The following is a 14,263-nucleotide window of genomic DNA, read 5'->3' as shown; positions in this document are numbered from 1 at the left end:
TAACCTAATTTTAAAGATGAAGAAACTGAGGTTTTAGTGATATGCCTCAAGTTAACAACATAGGGGCAGAACTGAAACTCAAATCTGTGTGTTTTTTTTTTAAATTCTAAATCATATTTTTCCACTACACCACCAACCTCCTGAATTTGTTCTTCTCAGATACATATTACTATTGGCAACCAAAACCTCTCCTAACTAAAAAGAACATTATCTCACTTTCCAGGTATTAGGAGCAATACTAAGAAGAAGGAGGGAATATTCATAAGCTAAATGACTCCGACGGGGCAGAAATTTCACAAAAGAAGCTTTAAATAATGAGTACTATTTCTTCAACACTGACTTTATTCCAAACAATAATGTTCCAGTTAACATATCAGTTATATTAATATACTTTAATATGACCATTTCGTAATCTTCTCATAAGCAAAGATTCCAAATAAGAACTGCGCATCTCAGAAATACATTTAAATGAAGTAGCTTGAAGAGGATACTTTTTCAAGATGCTATGGAAGGAAGGTGTCTAGATGTAAATGTATAATATAATCATTGTACAATAAATTTACCATACATGATCTCAAAGTAGTATGTATGGTATGAATAGGTATCAAAGTTAAAAATCTGTAAGCAAAAAGAACTATTTCATGCAGATGCCAGATTAAACTAATAAGAGCCCAAGAAGTACGTGAAGACAGTAACTAAATTAAACTGCTGACCTCCCAAACATAGACAGGCATCAGTCAACACAGACAATGTTGAGAGTAGCCTGTTGAATTTAAGTACATAAAATATACCAAACTCAAAATTAAATATTCTTTCTAAATCCATATTTTTAATGGAAGGTTATTTGGCAGCATCTATCATAATGCGAAATGTAAACCCCAGCTGGTTCATATATTTTACTTACACAATGCATAAGAATGTTTACCACAGCACTGTGTATAACAATATTCATCAACAGGTGTAGGAGGACATTTGTTGTTTCTGACAACCTAGCATCAGAGCAACCTTCTTTCAGCTCCCTGGCAGCAAGGGCACAGACATGTGACACAGAGTCAATCAGAAGCTCTTGTCTGGTATATGGACTCTGAAGGAGTGCTCCAATACTGGGGACCATCAAGAGAGAATCCATGGTTGTCTACAGTGGAGATGAGAGAGCAATGGCATGTACTCAGCATCTTCTTCAGCAGGGTGTATGACAGGAGGCATTTGGCTATGCCTTGTCCTCCTTGGTTTTGCCATTTTCAAGCTTAATTATATTGCCTTCCTATCAATTCTGTGGAGCACCCAATCTTTTCAATAAAATCTTTTTCTTAAGCTAACCACAATAGGTTTCTGCTGTTTGCTACACAAACCAGAATTAACAGTATCAGGAAATGAGTAAATTAATTATGGTTTGGCTATGCAGGTGTTTAAAAAGAATGAGACAGATTTATATGCAATATGTTAAGACATCCAAGATTCACCTTTAAGTGAAAAAAATTAAGGTGTACAACAGTACTAAGTATATAGTCTCATTGAGACTGGGACACGCACGCACGCACGCACATACACACAGACTTCAGTTTGGCTCAAAAGCACTATTATAAAAATTCAAAAAAAACCCCACAAGTTTTCAAAGAACCCCTTTTAGCATCGAACACTACATAAGTAATACTTTTACTGGCCTCATCCGATGACCTCCATAGTAACATGGCATTTAAATAACTAGCAAAACTTCTAGAGTGACCAAAAATAGTTATATTAAATGTTGGTTGGTCTAAGAAAATTACAAAGAAGCCTACAAGTAAAATAATGTGTTGCGAAATAGATTATGATTTTCTTTTTTTAATTCCTAAAAGCCACTAAAGAATACAAACCAGCAGAACTTTTAGCAAGGCTTACTCTCAACTAAAGCTGAAAACACATATTTGCACTCAAATCCAACGTGATTTTTCCAATTCTCAGGTAAATTCTCTAAGAAAAGAAACTGTAAATCAGAAAGGATGGGAGAAAAGGGCCAATAAAGAAAAAAATGTTAAATGATAGGAAGGGCTCATTAATTACTGTCAGAAATCGGTGTTAAGGGTAGAAATTTATCCCATTTAGGGATGGGAGATAAAACTGCTTCTGTGAAGCTATCCAGAGGATAAAAATCCATCTCTTTATGCCACACAATGCTCTTCACAGTAGGGTACCAAGATTCATTTAGTCTTAACCCCCATAAAATCAACGAAAATCCTATACTGCCATATTCTATATAACATTCCTGGTATAAGGTTGTCCAATCTTGGCAAAACAAAAGACTGAGGGGCTCAGCTCAATTCTCTGTTCTCCACACATAACAAATATAAAAAAAAAAGGGGGCAAAAAGCACAAACTGATTCTACAGGGCTACTATGTAGGGAATTATTCAAACAAATGAGACCATATCTGATCATGACACACCTGATTTACCATTTGTAAAATGTGGTCAATAGCTACTTAGAATTACTGAGAACATATATGAAAGCCCAAGCACAGCACTCAACACACGGTAGGTGCTCAATAAATGTTTACCAAAAAATCTGAATGTTATGAGACATTCACTCCAGTTACAATGAATCCACTCAATGCTCCTCTAGTACTTTGCGTATTTCTCTATTACAATATCTTGTAATTATGGTAGCAAATTGATCTCCCCTTTAGGGTGGGACAGTCTTCTTCATTTTTCTAACTCCAGTAGAAGAACTGACCACATATTATCTTAAATTTCTTTGAAAAGAAAAAAAAAGATCCAATCCAATTCTCTACTCTCTGCCTAAATTCCAAGCCCTAATATGTGTCAATCAAACACTTCTGCTTGAACAGCTCCAGTAACACACCAACTCACCACTTCACAAGCTTTTTCCATTTCCCAGGGAGTCCAAATCTAACCTCTCCTCTATTCATGGTCCTGCTTCTGTCGACAAAAAGCCACAAAAGGCTGTTGAAGCCCTCTTTTATAGGAGAGTCACTTAAGTATCTGAAAGTCATGATTATATTCTCCTTTAAGTCTTCTCTTTTCTTGGGTTAAAATGTTGAAGTTATTTTAACTGTCCCTAAATTATCTTGGTTGATTACAGCCTTCATACCATCCTTACTGGCCTCCTGAGTATAGATCCCAATGTGTAAAAGAACTCAAGTTAGAAGACAACTACGTATTGGCCTCATCATCTCTTTCCTAAAGGCTAATGGAAAAGAGCAACTCCAACTTGATATTCTTCTCAATCTCAAGTGGGCCATGAGGACATCTGAGATAGGAAAAGACTTACGGAATCCAGAGAGAATTTCAGGATCAAAGAACTGTCATTTTACAGATTAACATGTGATCATGCTTCTTTCAAATCAAGTAATTACAGTTAAGCCAGCACAGTGAATAGCTTTTCCTGTAGGTGAGACCTCACCCACCAACTTAATTTTAAGATGCTCAACAGATTAGAAAAGTTATCTCTAATAAAATACAATTAATAAAGCACTTTGCAGCTTACAAGGCACCTGCAAACATTATTTACTTCGAACTCACAAAAATCTCATGAGGCAGATAAGCCAGGCATTACTACTGCCTTTTTCTAGAGGAGAAAGCTGAAGTTAAAGAGGTCTGAACTTCACTAAGAGGAGCCACCACACTAATCAAGATATTCTAATTACAAATACTAGGCTCTTGGGAAATTTACAAGAGTGCTGTCTTAAGCTGAAATAACCAGCGAGAACTTAGAATATTAGGTGCCTCCTAGATGCACAGTAATTATGGTTAAAGGTGGACCAATGCTATAGGGAGAGTCATCGTCAATTTTAATAATGCTGGGGCAGCAGAGCACACACAAATACAGCACTCTCAACTGTAAATAAATGAAGAAAAACAAATTACAGACACTTGAGTTTCAAAGACAGCTACAAAGTTAAAGAAAAACAAAATTAAACCTATAGTATTGGTGAACAACCCTACAGGGTGCAGTAGGCAGGTACTATACACATTTTATAAACAGAAAACTCAGGAATTTTAATTGTTTATTTGCACAAGAGTTAGTGGAAGAGATCCTCTTTCCATTAGATTCTACATTATCCTTCTAGAACAGGTAGTACTATACATGCTTGGGAAACATGACCACCATACTGTTTCCTGTGTGGGACATGTACCTCCTTCCCCCCAAAGCCATGGCAAATGGGCATGCCTGTGATCTATGCCCTGATATCTTGTCATGTGACTGGACAGGGTGGTACTTGATAGTAGAAATAAATTCAAATTCATTAGTGATTAAATTCTCATGGTAAAAGATAGCTTCTCAGATTGAATTTCTAAAAAGATATAGCAATGGGCGATATAAAAACACAGGCCTTAAAAAAAAGGTGATATGGTAGGGTTGAAAGAACAAGAATGAGGGTTAACTGAAAACTATTCTGGAGAGTGATTTAGATTAGCTGGAAACATTGAAGATGTGTACAATTCCACTTCAAGGAATACCTCCAGAATTCTAGCACACGTTTTCAAGGAGTCAGGCACAAGAACAGTCCATATATTATTATCTTTTACAGTATGACCAACAACCCACCCTAAAATTTCCTTAAGTGAAGAGAATTGGAAATTTGTAGTACAGTCAAAAAGAATATAAATATAATACAGATAAATCCCTAAAAACAACAGTGAACGAAAAGGTTTCAGAGCAAGCACAATTCCATTAATATGAACTTGAAAAAACATATAAAATATTGTGCACTGTTTACAAATACATACATACATATGTAGTAATCATTTAGAAACTTTCATAGGAATAATAAACACCAAATCCAGGAAGGTTACCTCCAGGGACAAAGGGAAGTGAGAGGTATCAGGGTATATGAGGGGCTTTGACTGTGTCTATAATGTTTGTTTCCTAAACGAAACAAAACAAACAAACAAAAACCTGATTCCAAGAAAAGTGAGAGGATAGAAAAGTATGTACTAGGCAAATATGAACCAAGATACTCAAAATTAATATCAAAAAGCTGAGTACCAAAAACTACACCACCAAAGGCACAAATGTAAAAAGTGGAGGGTAACTCAAACTAATGTAAAATGTTAAAAACAGATGAAAGTGGTTATGGGGTACATGGAAACTTTCTGGTATCTTCTCAGTTTTTCTGTAAGTCTAAAACTATTCTAAAAATAAAATCTATTATTTTAAAAAAGAAAAAAAAGTGGAAGGTAACTGAATGACAAAGGAACAGCTAACTAACTCTTCAGAGCAAGATGTAAAGACCTTAGGCCATATACACCTTACAAATGAGTCCTCACATTTACTGAGGAAAAAAATTTAATCTGACAGAACCACTTACACACACAAAAACTCCATTATCATAACAGGAGACGTTAACATCTTACCCCGAAACTCAAAACTATTAAGAATATTGAAGACATGACCCACACAAATACCAAGTCTAACCTAATGAACATGTATGGAACCATGAACGTACCACGTACACAAGAATACACTTGTACATCACACATGGAACATGTATGAACAATGACCAAGTACTTAGCGACAAAATTACTATCAAGCACTGAAGAATTCACACACGATTTCACGTACCTAAGTGAAATAAAGTCAGAAATCAATTAATAAAAAGATTGTTTAAATAAAAAAGAAAAAAATGTTTAAAACCCCAAACACACATTCCTAATTATCTCAAGGGGTGAAAACGAAGCCATGAGAGGATAACAAAGATTTCCGAGTGGCCAGTTCTCCAGGACTTGTTTACAGTTTTTCTTGGATCCCTAAGAGCCCTCTTTAAATTCTTATCAAAACCTTTTTCCTTGAGCTAGTTGGATTAGGTTTCTGTTCCTTGTAATCAAATGGGTCCTTCCTAGAGTTTTTCTAAATTATCAGTGAACATGGATGGTCATATAGACTATAGCAAAGCTGCAAAAGAGTATATGTATATAGATACCTGGAATAAAATGAATCTTGATAAACAATTTTGAATCTTGTTAAACAATTTTATCTTGTTAAAACAATGTTGATAAAGAACTTTCTGTAAAACATCTAGATGCAAACGAATATGGTAAGTACAAGAAAATACCAACATAAGCTAGGAAACAATTAAGAGTCAAGGATAATGGACTGAGAGCATCAGCTGTCCACAATGAGCAAGCTAAGTAGGGATGGGGGGAAAAAATCAACATGTTTGAACATATGGAGGGCAACAGATATTATTTTTGCTATGAACAGCACTAAACACTAATATAGCACTGGTCAAGTTTGCATTAGTTTTTCAAATGCATATGGGGAAAGTACAGAAACAGTCAAAGCAGCACGATAAAAAGTGAAAATAAAATATTAACCATTTCCTATTCAAGACAGTGTTACACATATTCCCTCATGTATTCATTCCATTTTACAGTCGGGGACACAGAGACTTGGAGATTAAAGAGGTTGCTCAAGCTCGTACAGCTGGTAAGAACTGAAAAGGACTTTATCTTTGTTTTATAGAGGATAACTAAAATGCATGAGTGGAGGTGGTTATCTATTTTAGTGAAGGGAACTGAGGGACTACATACTCCCACATTCACTCACCAAAGCTGGTAAGCCGACAGAAGAGGTCTAATATGGAATTTGTGGGAATCAAGAGATATGTATGATATGGTAGACAGAGCATGGACTTTGAAGTCAGAAAAACCTGGGCTCAAATTCCAGCATGGTCAGTTACCAGGTGTGTGATGTGACAATTAGTCTCTTTTCTCACCTGTAAAATGCAGCCTTCTTCATGGATATTACTGTTCAGATTCAATGAGTTATACCATTAGAAAAGTCCCTTTATGTAGTATAAATATATAAAAAACGTAAAAATAATACATTTTATATAGTTTTTAAAAAATATATAAAAATATAGAAATATAGCAGTTGTATATTTATATTCCTCACTACATTAAAACCCATTATCAATTATAATTAAGTGCATGCATGCACATATTTCTTTATAAAGCAATGGGTACTATGATTAGGATAAACGAGCTGTTTTTGTTTGCACTGCTTAGTGCTAAATACAGTGCCCACTTTAAAGAGGTGTGCACAAGGTCATTGTCAAGTATTACTGTTGCTTCTGACTTCGATTTAACTGTCTCTACTCACTGTTTCTTACTGTTACTCCTTAGCACTCTGTGGTAGTCAGAACAATGCCACCACCACACAAAGACATTCATGCTCTAATTCCTAAACTGTGACTATGTTACCCTATGAGGCAAAGGGGACTTTGCAGATGTAATTAAGATTACAGACCTTGAGAACTGGAGATTATCCTGGATTATCCAAGTAAACCCAATCTAATCACACGAGTCTTTAAAAGCAGAAAACCTTTCCCAGCTTCAGTCAAAGAGAGGGGATGACTCAAGAAGAGTCAAAAAGATGACATTAGAAGGACTTGATCCCTTGTTGTTGGCTTTGAAGACAGAGGAAGGGGGCCATGGGCCAAGGAATGTGGGTATGTAGGTGGACTTTAAAAGCTGGAAAGAGGCCTCAGGTGACAGCCAACAACAAAATGGAGATCTCGGCCCTACAGCTGCAAGGAACCACATTCTAGCATCATCCTGAATGAGCAAGGATCCTGTCTCCGGAAGGGAACCCGGCCGGGTTGAAATCTTAATATTAGCCGGGTGAGACACACGTCAGACTTTTTACATTTACATAAACTTACGTAGAATTTCAGAATTGTAAGATTAAATAAATTTGTGTTGTTTGAATTAAGTATGGTAGTTTGTTATGGTAGCAACACAGAACTAATACACACACTTTCTCTCATTTTGTTAAAATAAACTGTAAATTTTTTACATAAAGTGCCCGTAATCCTTTCTGAAACTGGATACATTGGTTAATGCATGAAGCTACCCAGCAGAGGCTATCTTAGCGCACAGTCATGGTTTTTTTTGAAGCAGTAACTCTGTGCCAGACACTGTCTGGCCTTCAAGAACTTCACTGCAGTGTGCATCCATCAATATTTATTTCCTTCCTTTCTCCCTCAGATTTGACCAGAGACAGAGTTAACTGTCAGCCACACCTGAAAATGGGAATATTTTGGAGCAAGAACTGAGAGAAACTTAAAGTGCTATCTCGTAGATACGAAAAGTAAAAACCTTTAAGAGGTGGAAGTAAGAGGAGGGAAGAAATAAGTAAATAATTTGCCCCAATTATTCATTTATAAAATGGTAACTTCATATATCAAACATAAGAAGCTTTTGATACTGTGTATGTACTATAAAAAGTGTGGAGAATTCCACATGAGAATGTACTACATAGACACAGTGCCAAAAGCTAATGTGATAGAGAATTCTATATAAATTCAACCTGTATATATCTTAGGGATTACTTAAATAAAATCCCAGAAAGCAGAAAATCTGGCAATAGAAAAGAATCAATTTTAGAAAAACAGACGGGTGAAAAAGGCCATGACTAACCAATAGAGAGGAATGTCACAGTTCTGCCACTACAAACAATGCTCTAAAAAAATATAGATGTCCAGGGCTCATTGCAGATCTACTAAAACAGCATCTCCAACGATGAGACCTAAGTCGTTTGAGTCGTCAAACAATGCAGGAATTTAAGGGGGATGACTACATCTGTACAATAGCAGAGGAGATCTAGCATCTTTTTGCCAGGCATACTTTACTTATGAATGAAGAATAACATCTAGAATATAGAGTATTTTAAAACCTGCAAAGGCTGATGAAATCAAATAGGAACATTTCATGTAGAAAATGAAAAGTCAAGAGAACAAGAGAGGTCAGGATGTGGCTGCCATCTTTTGCAGCAAAGGACAGAGCCTCACAGACTGAGGATGAGCAGAGAATAACAAAATGGAGCAAGCACAGCTGGGCCAGAATGAGAGGGAAAAATTGCTGAGCTGGCAAAATTAAGATCTGCTCAAATAAAACAGCAAAATTACTGGCTACTGCAAGAGGAGGAGAGCTGGTGAGATAAAATGGGGGAGGGGAAGCAGTGGGGATGATAAAGGAGAAAATTAATTTTATGTTGGAGCAGGAGCAGGAATAGAGTGGGGACAAAAAGGACAAGAGCACCGAGAAAGAAGGGAGGGGCATTATTTGAGATGAGGAGGTAGGTTAACTAAGAAAAGTGAAAAAAGGGAAGAAATGAGAACAGGGGCACAGCATCTAAGGTGCAATATGATGTCTCAGGAGCAACATACATATTAGAGGAAGCAAGTAGCAAACTGGTTAGGCGAGAAAGAGAAAAAGGGCTGGTCAAAAATCCTGAAAGACTGCAAATAATATGTGTAAAGGAAAACTTAAGTATAACAGAAACATACTGTCTCAATTTTAGATGACATTAAAAGGTATGTTTGACATGTTTTAGCTCTCATTTAATACAGCTACTAAACACATCTAAAAATAGGCAAAACTAAACAATATAGTTTAGGGATGCTAAGTGACACAACTATGAAGAAAAGCAAGGGAAGGATTAACACAGAATTCAGGCCAGTGGAAGCCTAGGGGAGAGGGAGAGGTATGTAATGACGACCTATACACCTTTAGCATGGGTGTTTGATTTATTACTATTCTTCATAACTATTAAACTATGTGTACATATCAGACATATATAATATGCATATTTCATAACTAAAGAAATTAATGGAAATTTTTCTACCTCTGAATTTCCAAGTTTTCTTTTTAAAAAGTTTTTTCAGTTACAGTTGACATACATTATATTAGTTTCAGATGTACGACAGTAATCAGACATTCGTATAACTCACGAAATGATCACCCCAGTTAAGTCTAGTACCTATGTGACACCATACAGTTATTATAATATGAATTATATTCCTTATGCTGTACTTTACACCCCCATGACTGTTTTTATAGCTGACGATCTGTACATCTTAATCATTTCCCCTTTTCACCTATCCCTCCGACCTCCCCCCGCCCCAATCTGGCAACCATCAATTTGTTCTCTGTATCTATGAGTCTGTTTCTGTTGTTTATTTATTGTTTTTTAGATTCCACATATATAATTCCAAGTGAAATCATATGGTATTTGTCTTTCTCTGACTTATTTCACTTAGCATAATACCTTGTAGGTCCATCCATGTTGTTGCCAGTTTATTTTCGCACTGTTAATTTTCTGAAGATGATAGTCTAACGAACTTGCTCGAATCAAAATATCTGGGGGTTGGGACACTGAATCTATTTTTTTAAAATATCCTAGGTGATTCACAAGAATCTAAAGAAATTTAACTTTGAATCTCCCACAGGAAGAGGGCTTCCTTTTGTTACAGCTCTGAAGCACTAGAGAGTCTAATGCCATGCCTTCGCCAAGTCCTCTAGGCTTTTGCTCCTGCCCTCTCTCATTTTCAATTTTTCAACCTCGTCCCCCCATCTTAAAACACACACACACACACACACACACACACACACACACACACACACACACACACACACACACACACACCAGTCAACTTAATCTTGCAAACAACTCTAAACTTATTCTTTCCTTCTCTTTCACACTCAAAGTCATCAATAAAATTACTCTACATTTAACTTCCTAGTATCTCCCAGTAGCTCACTCTCTTTAAATCCGCCATATATATGTGACTGACAGACTAAACTGCAAACATGCACTTCCAACGACCTACTAGACATCTCTCCTTCCCCACCTGGCAAATCCCCACTCACCATTCCAACTTCAGCTCAAATATTACCTTCTAGGTAAAGTCTTGCAACACCTCCCCCAAGTGCCCATCCACTTATCTAGTTAAAATTTCTGGCACTGAAAGGCCTACCCTTACATTTAAGACAAAGTCAAAAGCTTTCCAGACAAACAACAAGCAACAAAAAGATTATTTAGAATGCATGTAGTAAAGGCAGTCAAAAGGTACAAACTTCCAATTATAAGAAAAGTAAGTCCTGGGGATGTACCGTACAGCATGATGACTATAGTTAATGATAGCTAAAAGTTGCTAAGAGAGTAGGTCTTAAAAGTTATCATCATAAGAAAAAACATTTGTAACTGTATGGTGATGGATATCAACTAAACTTATTGTGTTGATCTTTTCACAACATACATATATACCAAATCATTATTTTGCACACCTGAAACTAATAAAATGTTATATGTCAATTACATCTCAATTTAAAAAATACATTCAGATGACATAATAATGTATAACGAGGCTGGTCTTGTTTATTCTCTTACATAGCACTTATCCTCAAAAGAGTTTAGTTAAAAAAAAACATGTGGGAGTGGGGAGGGGAAAAGAGGCAGGGAACGAAGGAAGAGTAGAAGGGATCAGTATAATGCAGTGAAGAGTGGGATTACCGTTTTAAAAGAATGACTAGGAATTGGTCAGGTATAAAAGCTGCGATCTGAACTTTTTTTTTTCTTTTTCTGGCAGGGGGTGGAGGGGATGGTGTTGGGGGTGTGCACAGCAAGAAGGGGCATTTCGGATAGAACACACCAGGATTGTGCTTTTGTGTTCCCAGCTGAGTGGTAGGCAAGGGAAGGTTAGTGATGAGGTTAAAATGGCAGGCAGATGTCAACAATTACAATTTTTCTCTCCCTCTATACTTGATAATTATCTGCTTATGATATTAGGCAAGTCTTGTTAAAAATCAACTTCAACTTTATATTTAAATGACATTTTCCTAAATGATTTTTCAGGAAGATGCTACCAATGAAAAAGTTTAAAGCTATATTTTAAATGCATCTGGCCATATGGTAAGGAAACACGTATTTCAAAAGCATCATTGTGATCATGTAAAAGTTTTAAAAATCTCTTCTATGAAAGGGAATTCTGAAAAGGAAAATGAGCACGGTATTCACATTTGTCCTCATTTTATCTCACTATTAAGAGTAGGGAAGGCTAAAAAAATTACTGTTTTATAGTCTAGAGAAAATGAGAAACAGGAAATGTAGTGAATTCCTTCATTCTAAGGTGGACATTTTTCACACTACGACTTTTTAAAAAACCAAGATGGATCTCACACTATTGATTTAATATCATCTTTTGTGGGGAGGGCCACAGTAAGTGTTTCTCACAACTATGGGTATACTTTAAATTAAGGAAACATGGTAAAGGATTTCGGACAATGTCAACAGTAAGAAAGTGGCAGAATTGGGCTAAAAAATTCTGTCGTCAAGTTATTAATATATATTAATAGGAACACAGTGGTTCATTTGGCTATTCTTTCATTAATTTAACGCAGAGGGCCTACTTTCTTCTTGACTATTCCTGAAATATAAAGCCATACAAAACACTTTTTCTACCCTCAAGAATTATATAATCATATATAGATGCCTACACAAGTATCTATAAAACAGTCTGGGATTCATATCAGAAAAATGATACAAAGTGAGACACATCCAGACAAGGAGTAATCACTGTCCAGCATACCACGAGAAGATGACACTAAAAGAGCTTAATATATGTTACTGTGAAAGCATTATGGAAGACCCAGGTCAGACTGTGAATAGAATTTCCACGAAGAAGGCACGTCAAACAGAGGGAGCAGCAGGGACCAGGAAAAAAGCACAGAAGTCAGCCACTGGGTCTCGCTGGCAGTAGCAAGGTAAGAATTAGTGAATAGTGGGAAGAAGATTAAAAAAAATAAACAAGGGCTAAAATATGGAGTTACCTGAAGGTCAAAAAAAGAATGTGAGCAGAGGAATAGCCTCCTAACAGCCATGTTGCAGGAATATTAATCTTACATAAACTCTACAGGCTGAATTGGAGTGGGGAGAAATTCCTGCCTTATGGAGTCCAGTGTCAGGTATTTAGAGCCTGAATTAGGTTAACAGCCATGGCAAGAAAAAGTGTGCTCCTTTTGAACTACCTGGGGATTATTTTTGGATGAGAGCAAATTCAAAGAGAACAGCACCAACTTGTTAATACTTGTAGCCCCACTCCTGCCAATACAATACCTTACCCATAGTAGATGCTCAATAAGCAAATATCTTAAAAAGAAGGCGCCTTGCAAAGACTAATTTGAATCTTCACTACTGCTAAATATCCATAATCATTCCTGTCTCTATTTCTGAAACCCACTCATTAATGAACATGAGGTCCCTCTCCAGTCTTGGATTTACAACCTAAATCAAAATGTGTCAGTAGGCTTTAGGACTCCACTTCTTTTTCCCTCAGAATATGCCACAGCATTTTAAAAGTATGTAAATTTGCTGCTAAACATTTGCAAAATACCCCTTTTCCCAGGATTTTTGTGTAGAAAACCATCCGGTTTCCATATACACACCAAAACAAACAAAACCAACAAAACTTGCTGAAAAACTGTATTTATAGCATAAAGTTTTTCTTTTAGGCAGCAATCAACATGCTTCATGTGTTACTTATTGAATCTGCTACATCACTAGTGCGACCACAAGCTGCAGTTTACATTCCAAAGTTGTGCAAAGGGTCCAAAGTTGTGCAAGAGTCATCACTGTAATCAGACGCTGGTATATTAATAGTTATATAACACCTGAAGAAGCCTCAGTTTTATTATTAGAATCAAAGTAATACCAAAATCACAAGTATTAAAAGATATTTTACGAGTTTGTTTACTTAACTGTAAAAAAATACTCGAATGTTGTTTTAAGAAAAATTGAATTTCTTTCTGCTTCAAAGAGACATCAACTGGAAAATTGGCACTGGTGACTCTGGATATATCTAAATAATAATCACAGTGTCCCTGACACACAAGCAATCTCACACCCAGAGCACTGACGGGCCTTGCCTTACTATCAGGCAACCTCAGTTTACACGTGGCAAAAGTCGACAGAACTCTTTCATGCTTTATTGACCTCGAAAGGGATTTCCCAGCCGTCAAGTAATGGGATGTGATTTATTCTGACTTGGGAGTTGAAGGTGTTAGGAAAAAAACAAAAATTTTAAGGTTTCATTCTCTTCTCAGCCGGCTGTCCCACACCAGGGAGCGCTTTGCGCAAGCCCTGGTAGATGCATGTAGGTCAGAGAAGGTGGGACTGTTCAGAAAACCCCCAATCCTCCTCCCATCACCTTCTGCTCTCCTCTGCCTCCCTTTTTCATCCACGGGGGCGGCGAAGAGGCCCAAGGTGATGGAGCCCAGGCGACGGATTGCAATCGTCTGAACCTGGCCCTGACGGCCCTGGGCTGGGAGGCCCCCTCCTGTCATACACTTCCCAGACCCGGCGTCGCAAACGGCCGCCGCCGCCTCCAGCTGCAGGCTGCTCGGGGCAGCGGCTGCGGGCCGGGCCCGGCCAGGCCGCGGCCGCTCGCAGTGCCCACGTCACCAGCTCCAGCACTGCGGAAA

Source organism: Pteropus alecto, unplaced genomic scaffold, assembly GCF_000325575.1.
Source record: "Pteropus alecto unplaced genomic scaffold, ASM32557v1 scaffold87, whole genome shotgun sequence".
Taxonomy (NCBI): Eukaryota; Metazoa; Chordata; class Mammalia; order Chiroptera; family Pteropodidae; genus Pteropus; species Pteropus alecto.
The sequence above is the reverse complement of the archived record's forward strand: the minus strand, read 5'-3'. Positions refer to the sequence as shown.